At 27.6% G+C, this 25808-nt stretch overlaps 1 protein-coding gene across 2 annotated transcripts in view; it reads left to right on the top strand.

Moving 5' to 3' along the window:
- The window catches only part of LOC136977417 (longitudinals lacking protein, isoforms H/M/V-like), a 108985-nt gene that overhangs the window by 81065 nt on the left and 2112 nt on the right, over nt 1-25808 (top strand). The window contains exon 3 of one of the 2 annotated variants that reach the window (XM_067272889.1): nt 8308-8382. The exons of the other annotated variant lie outside the window; for it this stretch is intronic. The gene's annotated coding sequence lies outside the window, so the exon portion shown is untranslated. The remainder of the gene's footprint in view (nt 1-8307; nt 8383-25808) is intronic. 2 annotated transcript variants of the gene reach the window in all.

Below are 25808 nucleotides of genomic sequence, written 5' to 3'. Positions count from 1 at the left end.
AATGGTTAAATTATCTTTAAAAATTCATTACATTGACTTTTTTGGATTAAAACAGATTTCAATAAAATATTTCTAAGCAAGATAAAAAAAATCGGTTAATTAAAGTTTGTTTTTCCAATAATAATTAAAAAAAAACTTTTGTTTACAGTTACACTCAAATTTTAATCTTTATTTTATTTTACTGTTGGTGTTTGCCTATTGAATTCTATTTTGACTTCATCTGCTTTTGTAACATTTTTTTTTTTTTAATATACCATCCTTGTGTACTAGGGTTTCTCATTTCCCAGTTCTTTGCTTGTCCTGTGATTTAGAGAAAAAAGCAATCTGTTTCCCAGAATTCCAGGAAATCCCAAGATGATATTAATTATTTTTAAGATATAAAATAAATCTTTAAAATCATTTGATTTCAAGTGCATTTCATTATTTGATTTATTTAATGTCCTGTAACCTCCAAAATAATAATAATGCTGTGTAAAATATGTACTAAAAATTACCTTTGAATTACATTAAAATTTTCACAGAAGAAAATTATTAAAGTGAAAAGAAATTTATTAAAATTTTCATAGAAAAAATTTATTAAAGTGTGTTGGAAACTGCTTACAACAACAACAACAAAAAAAGCCTTTGAATTAAACTGAAAATTTAAAGAAAAAAATTAACTTAAATCAAACTTCTAACTTAGAAGATAATTTTTGTTTTTGAGCCCACTGGTAGCCAAGCAGTTCCGTTGCCTGAACATTGGGAGTTCAGTTGTGGATTTAAAAAGACCTCCTGGACAACATTTCCCCTAGGCAGATCGCTCAACTATTGCATTTCCGTAGCTTAACAAAACAATTTTCGTTTTTTAAATAAAACATAATACAAAATATTATTGTAAATTTTCATAAGATTTTAAAATGCAAAGATGGTCAATACTCTGATCTCTCAATCTGGTTCTTATTTTAATAATGAAAAGTCCTGTTACCAAGAATGTGTGAGGATTAAACAGAAATTTGAATCCAGTAATTTGAAAAATACAAATCACTGAATGTCTGTATTTATAAAATTATTAAGCATTTCCTAAAATAATAAAATTTTTTATGGTAAAAAAATAAATCATTATTTTATATAATCATCAAAGTGTAAAAAGAAACATTAAAAATTTTGTCCAAATTGTTTCACTAAATAAGTCAAAACTAGGAAAATGATAATTTGAGAAATAGAAAAATGCCAGATATAAGAAAGTATTGGAAAGGATAGATAAAGTTGAAACAATTTCTTAGGTTAAAAAAATTAGAAGTTGGTTTTATTCAAACTGCAATAAATAAAATTATTTCCCTAAAAATATACTGACTACTATTGATGAGAAAAGATTATTAGAAAAATAAATAGCTGTTTCATATAATAATAACAGCTATAGACACTCAGGTAGAATAATTAGCACAGTTTCAAAGAGAAGATATGTCATTTTTTATGACTACTAAACTATATTTGTGACTTGTTAAAAATTAAAGTACAGTAGAGAGTCATAAATCGGCACCCTGGTAATCGGAATCGCCGGTAATCGGCACGATTTTCAGTCGGACTGTGTCGTGCTGTATTGAACGTTTTTGATACTAGATTTACTTCTAAAGTATAATTTTCATGTTTTTATATTCTACAATATATTTATTTTGTTTGTACAAAATAAAGAAATAATTTTTAACGATACGATAGCCTCGATTATTATTATAAAAATTTTCGTTATGCTTAAAATCGACGAAAATTCAACACGAAGCGGCATGCAACGGAGAAAAATTCAACAGGAAGCGACATGCAACAGAGAAAAATTTGAACATCGGACAGGTTAATATATTTTTTCGTACATAGACCATAATCAGAACAAATCCCTAATCTGAACCCCAGTCTCCAATTGATTCTGATTTTCGGTTCTCTACTGTATATAAATTTAGAAAATTTTGCAATTCAGTTAAGGTGAGTTTCAATATAAACATAAAAACTGCTTAATTAAGCATGAAGAGGGAAAAAAACAGATAAAAAAATGCTTTCAGTTAATCAGCTGTTTTCAGGTATAACAAAAAGGAAGAGTTTTATTTTCTGAACAGCATGCATCATTATGATAGCAATTATGCAGAGAATTTTTATGATAGCTGAGTGACCAAAAATACTTGCATATTTGTTTTTTCCTCATACTTCAGTTAAGCAGTTTTGTGTGCTTATGTTTATATTTTATTATTTGAGACATTGATTGTTATATTTGAGATTTAGTATAAAATATGAAATAACCAATCCTTTGCTGGAAAAGTGCTCTGATTGTTACAGTTAAGTATTGAGATTCAGTTGATAATTGATAAAAAATAACGTACACTTCACACCAGGAATATCTTCTGTGCATTCCACAATTAATTTTTCTACAGAGCAAGAATAAGATGTGGAGATAACCTTTTTAGACTTATCCATACACAGATTGCCTGCTGAACTTATTTTTTCTGTTCATCACAAGGCTAGTATGTTGTCCCTGTCACTGCCTTCCAGCACCCATCCTTTGTAAATTCTGCTATTTCTGCTCTCATATGTAGTGTTCCATCCACCCAAGCATATGTAAACAAAAAGTTTCAGATTATTTTTGTCACAGTGCGTGAGGCAGGGTATTCGCTAGCAAGTTTAGATATTTCTTTAACTGCATCATGAAGTCAGTATATCCACAAACATTCCTTTGTAATAAACATGATTGCTGCATTGCTTATCCCCCTTGTGGGCTCTCTATCTTTACATGTAGCCTGTGTATTTAGGTCTCATGGCTTTATTTTATTAATTGTTCCCCAGCCTATTTTACATAGGTTGTTGTGTAATGACAATGACAGTCTTGCCTTACATGAAAAATCAGGGATTTACATAATTCCATTGTGGCATTCATTATCAGGAGCTATGACAATGTACAGTACATTAGGGTCACTGCTAGAATGTTGCAAGTCCATATTGTGGAGCATCAAGATGACATTGCAAATAATAGACCCACAACTGAGCTTGCGAAAACAGTGCTAGAGCCCAGCTGTGTGCCACTTTGGGCCCATGCCTGGTTACTTAGGCAGTACTATGACAAAAGAACTTTTTTCATATGGAAAGTATTTAAATCTTGTCTTTATTGCCATGAAATTCCTCTATTATTGATATTCCTCAATTGTAGATAGCATTATTTAAACAATTCAACCCACAGAGGCTCACTGAAGGTTTATACTTAGGGATTTCCAGTTTTGTCGATAATTTTATGTAAACCTTATTTTTAGTTTTATTTTAGTCTGTTTTTAACCTTGTGCCTTTACTTTTTAAAAAAAGCCTGTTATGTTTTGTTCTATTCTTAAATTTAAATTGTATTTGATTTCATTGAAGACAATGACTGTAAGTCATTGAAAGTATTTGCAATTTTTTATTAAAATATGTGTTTGTAGTGCCATTCTAATGTGGTTTCTCTTCTGTATTTAGATTCAATATATTTTCTGACAAATTAATCCACCATATAAATGAAGTTTTGTAATTTTTCAATGCAATGCAATGTGCTTAGAGTGGTTTTTGTATGTTAAAATCTTTGTCTACATTATTTTCTATATAGAAAAAAAGCTTGTCATGAGACCTCATTTTTCTGGAAAATTAACTACAGTGTAATTAATAAATTTCTTGTAAATGTATTCATGTATGTATTAACTATCTACCAATAGTGAATCTTTCTATTTGTAATTAAATTTTAATTTAAAAAATTATTGCCTATTCAGTGGCTGCTTTTGAGTTAGTGACATTCACGTCGTGGCATCTTGAAAAAGGGGTTAAATTCTTTATTAATACATGGAATTGATGCTATTATCAATTGTTGCCAGTGAAGAATAGTTTGATTGTTAAGATTTATTTAAGAATTTATTTGATTGTTAAGATACAAGATAAAAATTAGATTGTGTTTATTTTTTTCTTTTTTGGACAACAAAATAAGTTTAATGGAATGCCAAGTTACCAAGAGTTGAGTTTCCAGGACTCTGCTGTACTTACTTCCAACAAACTTCAAAACTTATACTTTATTTTCAAATTCCAACTTACTCAACATCTCAAATTGTGACATTAAAATGATTGTCACTGGCAGCATGAAATGAATGATGGGTTACTAACTTAATTATTTAATCTATTCAGTGATGTAAGGTGTGTTCTGGTTCAGAAAATGAATATTGCAGAGTAACAAACATAAACTGTTTTTGAGATTAAACAGTAATATTTATTACATTTGTCATTCCTGGAGAAATTGTCAGTAAAACTACATTGGATAAATGTTGCTAAACCTGTTGTCCCAGGTGAAAATTACATTGTTGGCAGCCCTATGTGGAGAGCTTGCTTGTTGAAGACACAAGCAGTTCCCCAATTATAAGATTGATAAATAAAGTATCCAAAATACAAAAATAAGATTATTTATTTTATTTGTGTTTTACACCAGTACAATACAAATTCATTGCAAGCAATGAATTTGTATTTTACTGTACTGGTTATAATTAATATATTGCTATACAATATATTAATTATAATCTCCCCTTTGATCAAAACATGTTTTTTCAAAAAAATAAAAATAAAAAATAATAAACCTTATATTCACGCTTGCTTATATGAATAGAGAATAGACAAGGTAGAAGTGGAAATGTGGGCTAGATTGGGTGGAGTTCTAAATAGGTCAATAATTCACCAGTAAATTATTCTTTACAGATGTTTGGTTCTTTATACTGTATGTATAGTTATTTCCAGTCAGTCTTGCTGGTAGATGGGGAGGAAAGAAGTTCTCACATAAGTAGGTTTCCTTTTTCTTTTTTCTTCTATTTTTCCATTATCTTTCATTGGGTCTCTTTGCAGAACCTTTCTTCCTTTCTCCTTTTACCATAGTTTATTTTGCTAGCTCTTGCCCTACAATTTTCTTCTGCACTATCCTATGCACCACAACCCAATAAGAGAACAAAAACAAAATCTACCAGTAACAGTCACCACACTAATGTACTGTACATACTGCTGTGATCAAAAAGTATCAGAAATGGTTCATTTAAACTGTGCATATGCAAGAGAGTACTGTCATTTTTTTTCATTGTTTGGTATGACTCTCATCAACATCTAGCACAATCTGTATGCAAATAAATGGTTGTGTTGTATGTACATAATTTTGCACTGGTGATTTTTCAAAATATTGAGTGTAATTGAATAAAGAACAGACAATACAGTACAATACAAATTCATTATTGAATATGTTCCAGTATCATTTGGATCTTGTCAAGCAATTTGAAAAGATTATTATTTTGGGCTTACATTGCTTCTTGATTTGTTCCAAAAACATTGAATTTTTTTCCAAAAACAACAACATGATCACAGTGGCATAGCTAGCATGGGTGACACCTGGGGCAGATATCGTGGTGTCACCCTTCTTAACTCTGTTATAAAACACTATCGGAGTATTGAATCGTAATATGTCCGCACTTGACCAAACTTGAACGTTACATCGAATAAGCGATGTCAACGCATAGATTTATATTGAGTAGCGTAGGTCCGTTGACCTGTTTTTTTTTTTTTTTTTTTTTTTTTTGCATTGCTTTTTGAGCCAATCGAACTTTCCATAATGTAATGTTAAAGCACGTCATCAGGGTTTATTTTGCGACTTATTTTTCCACATTCGGGTGTCACCCCTACACACACCGGGTGACACCCGGGGCGAACAGCCCCAACGCCCCCCCTTGGTACACCTCTGCATGACCAAGTAATGGGGGAAATGCTTTCTTTAGATGAACTGTTCTCGAAACACATCGTTATGGTTGATGAAATGTTGATCTACGCTTTTCACACCAAAACAGCTCACAATTTGTGAAGCATATTGGTGTTGTGCATCACAAATTCCTTCTGACTAGCCAAACCATAAACAAAGATTATTATTTGAGTATTTTGTGTTGTTTGTATGAAAAATTCATAGAAAATGACCTGATTTTTGGCAAGAAAACTTGTGGATTTTACATTACAATAATGCACTTGCTCAAAATGTTGTTGTTTGTGAAAAATTCAAATGTAGTTCCACAAGCTCTGTATTCACCTGATATGCCACTGTACAACTTTTTCCTTTTTTTTTTTTTCGACTAAAATTTCCACTATGTGGTTACCATTTTGATGCCATTAAACAAAATTTGTTGCAAGTCCTGAAGGGATTTCTCAAAAATGACTTCAAAGCATGTTCTGAGGATTGGAAAAAACATTGGCGTAAGTGTATTGCATTGGGAGAGGATTACTTTGAAGGGAACGAAATAAATTTTGATGAATAAATTCAAATCTTGCATTTTATTGAACCATTCCTGATACTTCCTGATCACGGGTATATTTTAAGGGTGGTCTCTTTTCAGGAGTGTCATCAATCCACCTTCACCCCCTACCAATGTTCTGGAATATAAAACAAAGAAACAAGAAAAAAAGAGTTGAAATGGTAAAAGACAGAAAAATAGAAAAAATGATTAAAAAATAAAATGAAAGTACTGTAGTAGAATAATAACTATTCTAACATTCATTTCAATCTTTGCTTCCAAATATATGTATAATTTAGAAGTAAAACACGAATATCATACAGGTTAATTTGTTTTGCCAATAGGAAATATTTTTCTCCATTGTTGCATTAATTTGAATTTATCTCTTATCTCAGCATCAAACTTATCATAAAAATAGCTTATAATTTCTAGCTGTTTGGCCAATTGATAAAATCACAATAATATAGTAAGATATAGATATAAATTTTTTTAGATTTACATAATTAGTATTATAGTGTTTTATTATTTTACCCCTTAGCAGTTTTATATAACTATTCTATCTTTTGTGATTTTTGTTTTGCAAGTGCATTCTTTTGTTTGTTAATACAAAATTCTTTTGAAGTTTACAGTTACAGTTGCCATTTTGATTTGACTTAGAAATGTTTGTATTTTCATAAATACAATATTGCTACTTCAGGGAATTAATTAAAATTTAATTAATTATTTAAACCAAGAGAAAAACCAGTCCATTAAAAAAAACAAGTTAAAGTATTAATTCATGTGTGTTTCATTTCATTATAAATATTTTCTTAATTAAATTAATGTATCTAAATACAGAATGTAAACATTGTAGTTTTATATTAAAAGAAGTTTAACTTCTAAATTGAAGGAATAAGCAAACTAATTAAAATTTCAGCTTTAACCTCGCTATTATTCTTAGAAATAGCGAGGTTGAAGCTGAAATTTTAATGCAAAAACATGTACGTCTGACATTCAGCGCCGCTTCCTGTAAGCCTAGAAGTTTAACAATGGCATTTGGAATGTCGAGCATGATTCTACTGACTTTCCAAACGCCATTGTCAAACTAGACTTACAGGAAAGTGGCGCTGAATGTTCGATTTCGATGTACACATTTTCGCATTTAAAACTTCAGCCTCAACCTCGCTTATATATATATATATATATATATTTTAACCTCAGAAAATTTCTGGCAACAGAAAAAGTGCCTTATCCAAAACGTTAAAGAAAATTAAACTAAATCTTCTTGGGGTAGCTATAAGTAATTTTCTATAAATTTTAAGAACTTATCACACCACAGTTTTCAATTGGAAAGCTCACTGGGATTTTATTATTGAAAACTGTGGTGTAATAAGTCCTTAAAATTTATAGAAAATTATATATAGCTATTAAGATTTATTACAATACAGGACAAAAAAAGCAAATAATTATATAAAATTAAACTAGTTTAACTCCTAAATTTAATATCAGTTACTAGAAAGTAGACAAAGATGCAAATTTTTAAAATTTTCCAATTGACAATGTATTAATTTTTAGTGATCAGTGATCACAAAACTAAACTAATTATAGAATATTCTGATGATGAATTCAGTGGATGATGACGGATTAGATGTACTGTACATCTGAAACAATACAACTTTCTTGAAGCCCAGATAAAGAAATCATAATTCACTCTGTGACATTAAGAAATGTTTTCTTTCATAATTTCTGCTTTACATCAGTCTGAAAGTTACTTTTAGGGGTTGTTTCTATAACTTTCAATTGTTGACACAGTAATGCTCAGAAAAACATAGAAAAAATTAAAATTTGTACAGAGAAGAGAGGAGATCATATAGAAACAGCATGTGTGAATTTTTTGAATATTCTGTACAAATGTGTATGTATGTGTAATTGTTAATAAATGAAAAAAATTATTTGAGCATAGACTTTCTGTAACTTATGTTGAACACATTTCAGAGATAATTTTGTTTTATTTCATTAAAATTGTATAAATCTAATATTACATTTACAGAAACTTTTATGAAATGATAACAAAGAAATTCTTATGTTCCTTCAACATCACAATAGATGACTTAAGAATCAATTGGTAATATTTGTAGTTTATTCTTTAACATACCTGAACATTTTTGAAATCAAAATTCAGCGCACTGATTCATGATGAATTTTTAAATTATTGTTTTTATTAATTTGTGAAAACCCATCTTTATGAATTTGCAGCATTAAATATACATAATGGAACACTGGATCAAAAACTTTTCTAATTTTTCAATCTTGTTATGAATATTTGTCATCTATCAAAAGCATCTACACTTTATTACAATAGAAGCTCCATATTTGCACATTTTATGTATTCATAATTTGTAATTTTTTTTTTCATATTCATAAAGCTGCCATTTTCTTATTGCAGATTGATTAACAAAAGTAATGAAACAGCTTAGAGCTAATTCAATGATGTTTAATGCTTTAATCTTAAAAATATTTGAAAGCAGTTTGTATTGTTAAATATTAGACTAATAGATACTATTTAGTGGTTTTTCAAGTTGGTACATACATCAGGTACACTTACGTGGATAGTAAATATTCTGTTTTATATTATACATTGTAATGTCAGGATTGTTTTAGATACATTAAGAAGAAAAAAATAGAGCTTGGATATTTGGTAGCAAAACTTTTTGTGTTGAAGTATGTTTTTATGCTTTAAACATATATTTTTCAATGTACAGTACAGTTATATTTGTGCAGTTTTACAAAACATAAACTCTGCAAATATGGAGCTTCTACAGTGTTACTATATTGTTATAATTAAGTAAACTTTAAAATTACAGTTGATGTTGGATGTTGCAATATATATATATATATATATTTCAATCCAAATTTGGTGACAATTCAGTATTGAAATAAATTAAATTTTCAATAAAAAGTATTGTAAATGCTATTTTTATACTATCTTTCAATGTTAAATTATTTTCATGTCAAAGAAAAATAAAATTATAATTATAATTTTGTAATTTTGATTTTTTTTTTCTTCTGCACCATTAAAATAATTTAAATCGAAAAAACAATGTATACTGAAGTTTTTACCAGAATTATATTGATGTCTCTTTAACTTGTTAAATGCAAGTTATCATTTTTCAAACATTTTAATTCTCCCCTTTCTCTCACCTCTGAAAGTACACAAAGGGTTTGAAAATATTTTGGAGAGAATTTTAAAAAATAGGCTAATGTTATGTAATGGTAATATAAAAATTTAGAACATAAATAGAGACTGGATGACATAATAGAAGACAATAACTTCAGTTTTTTGTAATCTACTGCTATATTAAAGTTGTATTAGCAGTCATGAGATTCAAAATGATGACTAATTAAGATTATTCAAAAATGGTAGTTTCTTGTAGCTTACTGTGGAATTAAAGATTATTGTTACCAAATTATTTAATTTTTTAATTCCCTTATATGATCTTTGGTTAAATTGAGATACATAAATTTAAGTAATAAAACATTTCTTAAAATGAAAAAATGCTATTGAAAATGATATGATAAGCATTCTCATGACCAAATTTCTTTGTATTGTTGTTCTAAAAGAATGGGATTTTTAACAATTGAACAAATATATAGAATATGTTCTCATTGATAAACAATCTGATTTGATTTTGAGAATGTTTATCATTTTTGACAGATTTCTTTATTTTAAAGAGTATTTTTTAGACTTAATGATCTTTGATTATTTTATGATATGTAAATTCTAATGAAACAACTTAAAATTCCAGAAATATATAAAGTTCTTTAATAATTTATTAGCCTTAATATAGTCTAAGAATCTGGTTGTTTGTTTGAATTTTAGAAAATAAGATTGAGCATTGTTTTGTTATATTTTGCAATATGTATACAATTGGCAGAAGTATACTTCATATTATGACCATTATAGCAAAATCAATATCTCATATATTACTTTCAAGATATTTTTAGACATAATTGATAGAATTAATGTTCTGTTTATCAAAAGTTGCCTTTCCTGATTTTTCAGTTTGTAAACATTTTATGGACTAATTTGTAACTATATATTTTAAAAAATAGTATTTCGATTTAACAGTTTTTCTAAAATAATTAACTATATACAAAATTAGAATTTTAAGAACGTTGGCCAACATTTGATTGCTTTTCTTTTTTATTGAACATATGAGATGCCAATGAAAACGTTATTTCAATATTTTTATTTCTGTTCATGTAGGTTTTAAAAAATATTTGCTTATTATGGTAAAATATTTACAATATATTTAACTTTAAGCTTGAAAATGATTTAAAATTATAATTTATAAAAGATTTTTTTTTATATTAATTCCTTGATTATACTCTCTAATTCAGATTAAATTAGTTATTTTTACATTTATTAACCTTAGCTGTTTGACAAATTTAGTAATTTACTTTTTTCTTCTACTTTGATCAAATCTATCTGTCCAGTGTCTCCAGACAAATGTGTAGTTTAAATATTAATATTTAACACTTCAGTAGTTATTTATTTATTAACAAGTTGGTCATGTTGTAATTTCATTAATATATTTCTTTTTGTGTTTTAATTGGAATGCTAAATTAATGAGTTTTTCTGAGGTAGTTAGTAGTTATTAGCTTGTTGTCAATATTTAATTAATTAATTTATTATTAATAATATACATGTTTAATAAATAGCTTGACAACAAATTTGTTTTCATGTCACTTGTTTTATTAATCAGCATAGATAATTCTTGATTCTTTTTATAAATTAGTGCTATCATCAACTTAAACAGTCATAAGGCATGAGATCATCAGACTTTCATTGCTATAAATAATAGAACTATAATGTAATTTTTTAATTGTAAATTTTGTTTGTTTTTCTTTTTTCAAATTATGTTTTAAGATTTCATACTAAAGAAGTGATTATTCCATAAACAGTCATGTATTAACTTAAAACAACAGACTGTATTTTACCTATGATTTCATTTAAAATGTGCCACTGTTACTTTCTTTATATAAAGATTAGTTAAGCCTGAATTAGTCTAATAATCAATACCAGTTACTTCCTTTATTTTAAAAATTTTTGGGAATACAAACACAAACTATGTATTTTCACATGAAAATCAGATTTAATGTTAGATAAATTTTAAATTAGAAATTATATTAAAGGTAATTTTTTTGTTAGTGTTTTCTTGCTTATTTAACACCTTTAAGGCTACAGTAGAAAAACATTTAAGCAGTTTGGCATTACAAGTCACAGGTGACTTGAACTGCATTTTAACACAGGGCTTTACGAAGCATAAGTGACTTGTGTGTCTTTGATTCATCATTCTCTCTGGCCATAGACATAAGATAGCATTATTAATAGGTTCAGTAGATGGTTTTATATGCTTTATTTGTCTGCCATAGCCTGAGGCACACGACTCTTACAGCTCCTGTGGAGGGATACTGCACCCTGTGAAATTAGAAACATTTAATGTACAACCATGAAAGTGAAAACAGGAAATTTAATGCAGAAATGAATGAAAATGTCAAAATGTAAATGCTGTAAAGAAAAAGCAGTTGAATAGTTATCTAAATGGATTTTATTATTATGTTTCTAACATCAACATGTAGTTTAGAATGTCAACACATGTATTTACAATATTTATTTACTAAATACTAGGTTACAGTTGTAGAAATTGAAATGCATTTTCAACTTGCAATTATTGTCATGATAATACAGAACTCACTTTTGCATAAAATGATATATATAAATCATGTTGTGATCAATGTTATCATGTTGGATCTTATGCAGACTATGTTTTCTATTGAAACAAGTTAACCAAAGTGTTGGTTGCCTAGTATAGTCAACACAAAATGTAGTCACTTGCTTTGTGGCACTGTCTGCCTTTCTGATGTTAACATTTTTCCACAAATCTGTATATCAGTCTTGGCAACAGTGACATACTTTCCTTGTGGGACCTTCTCTCTTCTGCAGAGTGTGAATACTGCACTTATCATTACTAGGAGGAACAATAGAGTGGTCTGAACAATGTTCCCAAATAGCTTTTTTGTCATTACTTTGTAGAACTTTATTATTGGTTGGCATCTCTGTCCTGTGAATGGATACAATGAGCATTGACCATGGTAATGCCAATAAATAAGTCACCATTAGTTTTCTGTACCACTTGATGTCTCTTCAGAGTGGGGTGTAGTAAGATATCATTTGATCTGAAAGATCTTTTTTGACAGAATTGATGTCATTGACACACTGACTTCTTGGAACTCTTTTATGACTGCGTTAATTTACAACACAAACTCTTACACACCTTTTGAATTATATCAAAAAACGGCTGTGAGTAAAAAGGTGTATAAGAGTTTGTGTTGACTTCTTGGATTTTCTTTGACTTCTTTCCAATGTCAATGAGTACATCAATGTGTGTTTCCACAGTTTAAAGCATAAGAACAGGTTTTTTGTTAACTCATTTTATTATACAGATTCTTTGATTATTGTCTAGCCCACAAATTTCATCTTTTTTTCAGTTGCTGTTTTACCAAATCTTTTGGAGCACCTCGTCTTTTTTTCTGAGGGTCTCATATAGTCTCATATTTTTGGCTATCAACTCTCAAGGTAAATTCATGCTTGTGTAGTTGTCAGTGTAGGGGGATCTACCTACACTCCAAAGACCACTGCAGAGTTGTATCAAGATAACATTGCTGTGTGAAATTCCAAGATTAGACATCTGTTTTCCTATGTAGACCTGGCTGGAGTAAGTGTGTACACAACTTGTAGACTTTGATCCCATATTTATGTGATTTTCTAGGAATGTACTGCCAAAATAGCAGACAACCTTACCAAAGAATCATTTATTTCATTGATGACAATCTGTGTCTCTGGAATAATAGCATCCTTGAATTTTTCGATAAGGAAACACATCTTTTGATTTCCAGCAGTAGTTAAAAATATTTTTGATCTATTCATAGGTCTTCCTCACTTAAGACTAATGAATTGAATACAAAAATGATATTTTGAGATTAAAATCAAACAAAATGTAAATTTACAAACTCAAAGGTTCTAAATTTAAATAGAGAAAATAAAACTTGATAATTAAAATTTAACTCTTAAAAAACAAAACATATTAGTTATTTTTATTTATTTATTAAGTGTCAAAGTTCATGGCTCAAAAATACACTTCCATGCTGTACATAGACTGTCTGCATGTCTAAATTAATAATTTGTTTTTTGTGAGCTTTAAATATTTCAATAATTTCCAAGTATCAGAAATTGTTAAGATTTCTTGTGGGTCAGATTGCTGCTGTGTACTCCCATGCAACTCTCTTGTTTTCTTGCAAGTTCAAATAAGAATATTATAGATTACCATCATCCATACTGAATCTTAACATACCTTAAATACAGTGTGGCCAAAAAGTCACTTGCCAAATGGAAGAGGAGGACATATTGCAAATTCTGGATGAAACACTGTAAATGACTTTAATGACATTTGATGCAGTCTGTGTGACAGTCAGTTTAAGATTAGTGTGAGTATACCACAATACTCATTTATGCTCATGCTTTACTCTTCAAACTGGTTCTAGCAGTTTTTATGATAATACTACATTCACTTGACAGTCACATGATAACTTGCAATAAGTCATGCCAAGTGATAAGTAATTATTAAAAACAGGCTATTATTTTATAAATAATAGCCTGTTTTTTAAATTTTGATAAAAGTCAATTACTTATCACTTGGCATGACTTATTGCAAGTTATTTTTTTCAATAACTTTAGATACAATTTTTAGGTTCGCAGATTTTCCTGGCTTTGGACAATAAAGACTTTTTTTGTAGAAAGTTATATTTTATTTTCAAATTCAAATTATCGTAGGAATTATAGCTTGCAAAATGATACAATATTATATTTACAGTGTGTGGTAAGTTATGGATTTTTACAATCTGGATGAAGGGGCACATTACACTTTTTATATATGAAAGTATCTGTTTGCAATAGTGTTGGCAATTCAGTGGTAATTCTGTCATAATGGATATTGTTATGGGATAATCTATGAATTGGAAGATTGCATAATATGAGAAAGAAGAAAAACCTTTTTTCCTTTCTCATATTGTGGAATTTTCAATCCTGTATTAAATCCCAATGTAAAGTGGCCATCACCATTTTTTGGATCTGATGGAAATTCTGTAGGTAGCTATATATTGACAATGTACATCTGTGAAGTGTGAAGCGCGATAGGAATACACAGACACGTGAATTCAATTAAAACAAATTTAATTTCGCTATAAACAAATCTATACAGATGAGTTCTTTTGGATTCCCTCGGTCCAATTTCTCTTACTGTCTGATGGTAACAATAAGTAGTTGCCAAGTAGCTTACCTTCTTGACAACTACTTGCTCGGCAAGTAGAGAGAAAATTATTAAAACTAATTAAATCTATAATACATATGTACAAAAATATATGGCGTACAGCCACACATCAACAACATCCATGAAATGGTTGCATACAGAAATTACATTTGGTTTCCTTACTTCTATGGACTTCGTTTCTTTAGAACACTAATGTTTTGTTTTTACAACAGGTGTGCTTTTAATAATCTTACTGGCAACTGTTGTTATACGATTATCATTCCATCGAAATAAATGTTTCCGATAACAATTTTCTTCGTTTTTCCCTTTCTTTCTTCTGTATACTTGATGTTCTGTTAAAGGAGCCATATATATCCTGTTGTCCCAGATTATTCCTGTTCCTTCAATTCCAGCCAAATCAGAAAAAGATCAAAAACAACATGACATACTACTTGTACACGAACCTTTTCAATAAGCCCAAAAACCATGTCGTAACTTAATCCTTTACTCAAAGTAGGAAAATTTGTGTTGTTTCCACTATATTGCTCAACATGTAATAAATAGCCATTTTCAGTGCATAAAGAACAAAACTTGAATTCAAACCTAATTAGTTTCCCCTTATAAATTGCTTTGTTCCATGTCTCCCGTAGTAATTCACAATTATCTCATCTGTACTGAGGTGCTCTGGAATATCAAGGATTTTGAAAGACATTCAAAATATCAAATAGCGAACTAATTTTGTAGTATCTGTCTGATGTCACACTCATGCTGTTACCTAAGTGAAGATTCCATATAACATCATCAAAAGTTTTTCTTCTTACGGAGAGCCTGCAATGAAAAGGTGTTTGGATTTCTAGAGATAACTGTCTATAGGAAATTTTATGACATCCAGAGATCATGAAAATCACCTTGAATTTCAGATTCCTTTTGCTGCATATGTTTTGGTAAATGAGTAGTATCACATTGAACTACACCATCACTGTCATTCATCATCTAAATATGCTATATAACCAATTGTAAATTCAATGTAATGAACATGATATAGCCAAGTGGCAGAAAAATCTGCCAGTAAAGCTTATGATTATATAAAATACAGTTTATTCAGTTTATTACAAACAATGCGAAAGAAACAAATTCTTTAGCTTATTGTTGTTCTGTTTTTGTAATTATACAAAATATTTTAGAGGAATATTGTAGTGAATTCACCCAATGTTTTTCATACTATCAGTAATATTTAACTTCTTAACACACTGGGATGAATATAAAATCAACTTTACTTAAACCAAATAACCAGAGCAAAAATGTTCTACTATTGCAAACGTTTTCGACACCCCTTCTGGGCTCTTCTTCAGGCTTTTACGTAAATCCGTTGCAAGCTGTTCATTCAATTTTCGAATTTCAATTTAGAAGGCATTCGATTTCTGATTCAAAACGTGCACATATTCCAAGATATTCAAATATCGGATATTAGTATGAGATTCTAAATGCACACTAAATTCAATTTAAACCATTATAAAACCAATATAAAATCAAATGCTATTGTCGATTAGGCCTTCCATGCCGTGGAAAGCAACATTTCTTCTTTAAAATTAATGCATGTGGACTTGCAACCCGCCTTAAATATTTCCATTGCCTCCAACACTTTGAGATGATCATGATGCGGGGTGGTGAGGATGATACGTGCTTCATTAAAGTCAGTTGTGGTGTCCGGGTCTGTCGTATAAGTTGAAAGGGCCATTGTGTATTTATTGTGCAGTATGTCTGACTTATGCTCCTTCAATCTTACTACTTAATTACAATTAAATATTTTAAGCTCCATTTGTCTTTAAATCTTTATTCTAGTTAATTTTTTTGAATTTGAATGTAAATGTTCATTCAATTATTTTTTGTTTTGTAACCATTCTGCTTTTTGCTCCATGTTTTGAATTCAAAGATGGCTGATAAACTTAGCCAAAATGTTATCTGTATGATTATAATTAATTGTTGGATTAAACATTGATATTTATTATACTTTAGTTGTCCAGTTTTAGCATTTTACAGTTTTGAATTAATTTTTTCTAGATTACTGATTGTGATGTTTAATGTGAATAACACTCACTACTAAAGTTCATGGAGTCAAAATTTGCTGTGATAAAACATTTTTCATGACAGATTAAAATAAAACTTCTCCAGTAACCGGGCTATACTATATTGTACAAAAATTTACTACCTTTATATTCACCCAGCTGATTTTTCCAAAAAAACAAACATTTTCAGTTTACTTCTAAGACCTGCTCCTGGTGAAAATTTTTAAAAAAACAAATTTTTCTAATTCTTTGATGTTCTAATGTGTCAAACACAGAAGAGCTCACATGTAAATTTGAATTTAAATTTTATAGGATGCGCCCAAGTGTAAAAGTTCTAAAACCATTTTTTATAATGACATATCAGAGGGCCTGCCATACTGTGAAATCTACCTTTCCTCCTTAAAGTTAAAGCAGAGAAAAGATGGAGAAGCAGGGTCACTGTATAAACTTTAAGGAGGCAGGATACATTTCACAGTGTGGCAGGCCTTCTGATATGTCATTATAAAAAATGGTTTTAGAACTTTTACACTTGGGTGCATCCTATAAAATTTAAATTCAAGTTTATGTGTGTGCTCTTTTATGTTTGACATATTAGAACATCAAAGAATTAGAAGTTCCATATGTTTTGAAAAAATTTTCTCCTGAAGCTGGGTGAATATAAAGGTAGTGAATTTTTCTTTGAGACAGACTGTATTTCATTACCAGATCAAACCTTAAGAACAACACTGCCTCTATAAAATGACTACCATTCAACTATAAAATAATTTTTGAGCATTCTAAGACAATGAGATACAAATTGTCGCAAAAAATATTTTATCACAATGAATTTTGACTCTTTAAAGTAGCTGTAATATACTATTCTCACAGTTCTGAATATTTTGATATCTCTAAATTTCAAAATTTTAAAAATTTTGAACATTAATTTTTCTTTAATGTTGATTGAGTTTTATTAACAGAATATAGTTTATTAATGTCAATAAAAATAAATAATAGCCTTAATTTAATTGTACAAAACTTATCTGTTCTCATACAAAAGGATGATGTCGTCTGCCATCGGTAAGTGATAAATGAAGATGACAATATTTGTTGAAAGTGTGCATCCAAGCCTTTACATTAATATTAAAATATCATAAATACAAGATTTAAAATAATATTTTGTGACTGCTACTGGAGTGAATTGTGAAATAGATTATTTACTATTGCATATCCTTAGTTATAAATGATATGTAACATCAATTTTATATATAGAATAGAATCTTAGTATAGTATTTAGTCAGCCAGAATATGTAGGATAATTGATGTGACCATTTTTATGTTTATTTAATGAATGGCTGGTTGTTCTTAAGTATGAATCTTTACTTAAATGATTTTTATAAACACTTGACTATCAGGGGTTTGTAAAATTGACTTAACTAAAAATCATAAAAAGTATATCATATATTTAAAATATATATATATATATATTTGTATTATCAGATTTTGAAAATGCTAACATAGAACTAGTCAAATATCTGTTTTTTAAAGTAGTTACAAGATAGAATTGTGCAAGTATAATAAAATTTTTCAAACACCAACTTGATTATTAATGATTAAATATATTATGGAGGTGTTATTTCATGTAAATAAATCATAAGAACTACTAAAATAATTACAAATGATTTAAATATATAAATTTTCATACTATAAATTAGTTCATATTTATATAGTGTTTTCATTTCTGTTGTTTAAATTTATTTTGTATTTTTTCTTATCATTTCTGAAATGGACTTTTTAGGTCACAGTGCATTTATCTCATTGGCCCCATCTTGTTTAGTAACAATAACAATCATTTCTAATAATTTTTAAGTCTGATTCTTCTAATTTGTTATAATATACTGTGTATCTTTGCATTTAAAAATATAATCATTATTTTATCCTGTTTCATTTTTCCTTCCTTATTCAAATATCTTCATTTTAAATTTATTTCTTGATGTTTGCATTAATAATTGTTTTATTTAAAAAGATTATTTGTTTTGCAAAATATTTTACCTTGATGAGTTAATCTTGTCCAAATTATATTATTTAATTATTAACATTTATGTTTTGATCATATCAAACATTCTTTTAAAATCACATTTTAACCTTTTAATCTTGGATGACTACCAACTGCTTTGCAATCGTCATTTTGGTTATTGTAGTGTGCACCACACCCATACAATGTTGTTTTTTATGGCTTTAATATAGTTTATTATTTCTCCAAAAGAAATACAATTGAATCTGTCTCTCAAATCTCACAGGTATGAGAAAATGTTTAAGATAAACAGGTTTCTTGATATAGAGGATCCTACATAGTAAACAGTAATAGGTTTGATTGGAGATATGGTATTTTATTAATACAATAGCAAGTACATTATATACCTGTATTAGATATAAATAAAGCATTTTTGACATGCCTTAACAGAAATAGTTTGTCCATAGTTTCTGATACCTGACTTTCTTCAATTAATATGACACAAGTCAAACTTGTAATCAATCAGAGAAAAGCAGCATTAATTGCAACCATGTATTGTATTACAAGAGATGTTTCTCAACTACAGATTGTAGCTGAAAAATGAAAGCTACATTTTGATAGTATAAATTATACTATCAAAATGTAGTTGCTGAGCTTTGAATTTGCAATTGACAGTCATAATTTGAGATATAGTGATTTTGGGAGAAAATATATTGAATTCAGACTGAAAATGCAGGGAGGAAAATTTCAAGATAAACATGTTTGAGATAGACAGGTTCAACTATATTTACTTATTATATGTAAATATGCTTTATGATATGTTATAATAAACAAAACAAAAATAATAAGAAACAAATATTTATCTTTTTATATCTAATGTAAACAAACAAACCTTATGTAAATGTTAACATTACAATGGTTATTTTTTTCATTTTAATTATTTTTTTTTCATTGTAAGGTAATCTTAGACAAAACAGTTTCTTAAAATGTTACTTATATTGTCTACATTGCTTACACAGAATTTGACAAACAAAAAAAAAAAAAAGAATGAAAGAAAGAAAATTGTTTTTGCTCGAGACATTGAATTTTCCTATCTAAAAAATATACTGTGAGCATGGAGTGTATGATTATCCCAAACAATCTGTAAAATTTAAAAATATTGTTTCTGCACCTGTGGCTTGGTTATCTATTAGATATACAAAATTACTCACTAAAAATGAAATGTTTTTGATGAAAAAACAAAAATACACTGCACAAGGTTTATCATTCACTTCATGTGAATTTGTGATTATTTTTGATGTAAGAAATTTTTTCTGTTCTGTGATAGTTAAATTATAACTTACTTTATCTACTAAATAAAAAAATAAATAACAAAGAATGAAAATTTACTCATTTCTATAAAAGCAAATAAAGAAAATAACAAAATACAAGTAAAAATATGTTATTAATTTTTTTAAATGTTGACAGCAAGCTTTGCTTTTAATAATGCTGTGATCATTATAAATATTATGCTTGCATTTCATACATACAATTTTTGTTTATGACCTGAGGTATAGATTAATTATTTTTCTTACATGTTAAGAGGACAGGGTTGTCTTCTTTGCCCTGTCAAAACAATTTATTTGTTATATCTTCATCATTATTAATATAAATACTCCTTTTTATTTTAATTTTTTTTTACTAATTGAAAAAAACTTAAAATTTATATTTAGTGAGTATTATGGGATGTGATAACCAAACAAGCTCATCTTACTGAATGAAAGTATTCCAAATGCATGTAATGTTTGCTACTTGTTTATTGTTGCCTGAAAAACAGAACAAAAAAAAATAAAAATAATACTTTGCTACTTAAACCTGGATGATACTCATTCAGAGTTAAGTATTTAAGAATTATAAAAATAAATCTTTAATTTTGATTAAGGTGTTCCTCGGCTGTTCGTGCTTACATGATAACACCAAAAAACAATTTATTTTAACAAAAGTTTAATAAGTTTTAAAATTAACAAACTTCAACTGCTGTTTATTAAATCATGTTGAAAATTTTATATTTGATGTTTTTGTAAGATTTTGACAATAAAGAGCAATAACAAAAATATTTAATAAGGTTGCATTATGCACTCCTAAATTATATATATATATATATATATATATGTATATGTATATTTATATATACAGTATATATATTTGCATGTCTAGTGTCAGTTATATAATTTCTCATTATGAATCTTTTATCTCTTACAATGAAATGAAAGAATATTGAGTTACTGTTTTTGGTCCTACATAAATATTGGTATAATATGATCATATTTGACGTAACTTTCACCATAATATGTTATTTCCTCTTTTTTACATAACTTTAAAATAAAATATGAGGTTTTTAATTTCTCTTCTTTTTTGAAGCTATTAGAAATTAACTTGAAGCTAATTTTTAATAGCTTCAACAAAAATCAACACAAATATTTTTCATATTGGCATCTTTGAGTTATCATAATTATTTTCTAATAATAGAAACAGTAAAATTAACAGTTAAAAAATAATTATTTTAAACATTTTTCTCAAGAAAAAATTCTTATTTTAATTTTGGGTTATTTTAACTCCGCTTTAAATCAGGCAGTGGATAAGTGCCGTTCCACAGTTAATGATCACACTTTTGCACTCAGGTTTTAAATTTTGTATTCAATTCAATTAAAAATATTCAGAAATCTAGCCAGATTAGAAAATTTATATTTACAATAATTTGAAACTGCTGATCAGAGTTTGTTTTAAAGGATTTCCATATGTTATAGTATATAAGAGATGCACTCCAATTTCAGCACAGAATATTTAGAAAAAGTATTTAGTATATTTAATCTATTCTGCATCTTTGATGTTTGGCCTCCAAATTGTTTTTTACTGTATTCTGGTTTAAAAAAGGAATGTTAGTATACATGCTTTTATTTATCAAGGAAAAGCAGAAGTTTAAATGAAATCATTTACAATTAAAATTTACATGAAAACATACAAAAACTGTTGCTCTATAACTAATGATAATAATACTGTATGTTTAATTTTAAAATATTTTTATTTGAGAGTTGGTCTAGATTGAGATTACCTATAATCTACTGAAGGCTGTTTGGAGAATTCACCATCTTATGGGAGATTGCAACCTTACATATAAGATACAGGGCAATGTTTTCTTGTTTTTAGACAAAATTTGCATCTTATAGTCATAAAGTATGGTATTTTGATTGATCATTAATTTTCCTTTTTTACTTGAGGTGATGAATATCATCATTTTGTACAAAACATCTTGTTGACACCTGCATATAGCCTTAGTATTGGTTTCTGTTTTGGGATGTACTGTACATAGAAAGCCATGGTTTAGTTTGTATATAATTTAAATATACTTATTGTTAAAAATTAACAGGAATTTTTCAGTTGGAATTCTAGCATAGTAAATCTTGGAATTCTATAATAAAAAACAGGTCTTGAAATTTATTAAGAAATGAATTTATTTTTCAGAAAGTAATACAGGATATTAGTGTTAAAATTACAGTGAAACCTCTGTTATTCACATACACTGATTTAATTAATATTCCAAATAACATTAGTATCACTATTTCAGTGGAGTCATACAGTTAAATCTCAATATAATGCCATCTTCATAGAGACCACTGAATAATTGTCAATGGATCTTCCCCATAAATATGAAGTAGAGAAGCCATTGGTATCTATGAATTACTAAATATAGAATTTTGTACTTGAACTTGATGCAAAGATCTGATTACTGTACTATAACATATAATACACAACTAATAACATATAATAATTTGAATAAATAATTCTTATTCATATTATTCAGATAGTTTGACAGGATTCATCCCCTATACATACATGCTCTCAAGTGGCTTGAAAAGTTCTTCATTAATCTATGAAATCTGTGAAGTCTGCTTTCTCTCTCCAGATGGATATACTATATATTCACTGTAAAAAAATATAAATTAAACATTTGGAAATTTTATATTTGAATATTAAATTGGGTCTTTAATTAGGAAATCCTTAGCAGTAATACATTGATAAAAAATAACTGAGTACCATTTGATCAAAATTAATTTCCAATGGGATTTATCTTTGAGACTATAGATACTCAGAATTTATTTCATTTTACAGTAATTTTAATATTTAAGAATTTGAAATCATAACATACATCAGTATGTTATGATTTTTTGTAAATAATCCAATATTTGATGTATAAATAATTCAGTCTTCTGTTACATAAGCCAAATCTTTTAATCTCTCCTAAGATTTTCAGAACAGCTGTTTTCTAGTTTTTAGAAAGCTTAAAAGATAAACAAAAGTAGGGTTACCAGACATCCCCAATTTCCAGAGATTGTTTTTATTTTTAATACTGACTGTTTTGCATATTTTTAATATTTGATTGTAAAATCAATATTTGAATACAGCAATTTTATTACGATGTCAATATAATATCACCAATTTATATATCAATAAATAAATAAACTTTAAAAAATAACTGAAGTTAATTAGTTTTAGACATCATTTTCACTAATTCTGAAATGTGTCCCTGGTTGGATTATAAATGGTATGCTCCACTTAACAAAGACTAAATTGCTTTTACTTGGTTTAATGATACTGATAATTGTTTCATTCTAAGACTTTGTTTTTAAGTATTTTTTTTACCTAAAATAGTCAATTAAATTATTTAGCAGAATTATCAGCTAGAAATGAAATACAAAACTGTTTTTAAAAACAAAAATGTATAAACCTTTTAAAAAAATGCACATATTTTATCTGAATTTTTAGATATTACATGAATGTTACAATAAAGAAATATGAAATTCAAATTTTTATATTTTGCATCCTTATTTCAGAAGAAAGAATAATCATTAGCAAAATAATTCAGGATACAATAGAGTTTTAAGGAATATAAAATATTAATATAATTATCCGAAATGCAGTAGATTATAAAAGTAAAAATAGTGTTGTCAATTCAGTAACATCACTTAAATAAATCTTGATCATCAGAATAAACAGCAGTCTCTAAGTGAGCAAGTTTTGATAATGCTTTAAACATTTTTTTATCTTTTGTGAAAATACATTCCTTATCATTGAATGTTGAGAATGTTGGCTTTTGTTTCACAGGACATATATTATTGATATCTAAAATTCTAACATACTCCTCACAGTGAAAATAAATTAGTTATTATAACATGTAAAGATAATCACTATTAAACCGCTTATTAATTATTTGATCACTTTTTTATGTTTGTAATCATCTAGAATTTATGCATTATTTTGTCCATTTCATTTTGTGTAATATTTTAAATTTTACTTTCCTTAAACTTAAATCAACAATTTTTTGTTTAGGAGTTTTGATGTAGTATTTGTCAAGAACATACATATTGTACATACACTGTCAAGAAGGATTTAAAATTTACAAATATTAGTGATATATAAAAATAATCTTGTAAATCTGAAATTCCCAACAGAAATAAAAAGATAAGTTAGTGTTAAAATTTTATATTATTTATAATCCAAAATATATCTAAGACTATGAAAACACTGTAGAGCAATATCATACAAATATCTATTAAATTTGAAAAGTTTAATAGTAAAGAATGAAAGTTAAATATATTGAAAGCACATTTGAAGGTCATTTACTATTAATAGGTGTAGTGGAAGAATATTGTTAGATAAGATATTAGTTTAAAATGTTTTTCCAATTTAATATAAAGCTTTCAAAGATGAAATTAAATAGTTCATAAATATTTTTGAACTTGATAAATTTTGACTTTTCAACAAAAACTGTCTTTGAAATGATATATATTGAATGAATTGGGAAATTAAAAAAGTGAAATATTTGTGATTTTTTTTCAAAGTTGATAATAAATTTAATTAAATGGTTTTTTTATTTGTTAAAAGTTTCCTTAACTTGACATTAAAATAACCAACCAACTTTAGAAATTGCATTATATTTTTTGTTAAATGTGAAATAGATCATTATTCTTAATAGTGCTTGACCAATATAGAAATTATCTGTTATACGATATCCAATCAAGCTACTGTATTTTAAAAAATCCTTAGGTTTTTAATACACAGCTAATAACATATAAAAATAATTATAGTAAAGTTTACATTTGTTTAAAATCACAGAAATCAGAATTTCCTTAATCCTGATGTAATACTATGATTAATTAATAAAAATAAAATAGAAATTAATCAAAGTTGAATCTGATAGGTTTTTTTCCCCACTAATTAATGCCATGAGATAGCATGGTGCATTTCTTTACAAAAGCAATGATTTGCACATACTTTTTCATAGATATATGTTTATAAAATGATGGTAAAACTTCTATTTAGGTAATTTATAAATTCAGAAAAAAATCTAAACACAATTCATTTATATGTAAATCTTCCATGTGGGATGAATAAGTGAAATTTTTGTTTTATTTCTCCCTGACAAGAAATTCCAACAATTAAATATTGTTGAAAACAATTTTGAAATAAAAACAGATTTTCTTTTTGGGGGGTTTTAAGGGTCTATTTTCATTTTTATATAAGGAAACTTCAGGTTGATAATTAAAATTGCTAATTCATAAAAAATATCCCATGTTGTGTCTGCTGGCAAGCCAGACAGTTTGACATTCATTTCTTTTGCTAAAGGAAGTATTAAGAAGCCTAATTAGCAATGTATGCAAGAATATTAAAAACTTAAAATATCAGATATTGATTTTAAAAAATAACCAACTGAAATAGTAGTTTTCATCTTGTGTAATAATGCTAAATTAACAAATACCTTAGTTAATCTTATATAAAAAAAAAACCAGTCAACACACACTATATATATTTTTGAAGCTACAGACAAAATTTCTATGTTTAAAACTTTTTAGTAACAGATATAATGCAACTTTAGATATGCATATGTGGTGTGAGATGTACCCATAAGAAAATAGTGTTATTAATCTTTGATTTTATATGTATACAATAGTACGACATAATTAAAGTTTGCTTCAAAATGGGAAGTAGAGATGACTATAAATATGGAAACTAAAGAATTATTATGCATCATTTACCAATTCTAAAAAAGTCTCAACATATTTATAGAATTGATAAGAACATTTGATTC

The sequence above is a fragment of the Centruroides vittatus genome, unplaced genomic scaffold, assembly GCF_030686945.1.
Source record: "Centruroides vittatus isolate TY-2023 unplaced genomic scaffold, ASM3068694v2 contig_459, whole genome shotgun sequence".
NCBI classification, from domain to species: domain Eukaryota; kingdom Metazoa; phylum Arthropoda; class Arachnida; order Scorpiones; family Buthidae; genus Centruroides; species Centruroides vittatus.
This window is presented reverse-complemented; position numbering and strand designations above follow the sequence as displayed.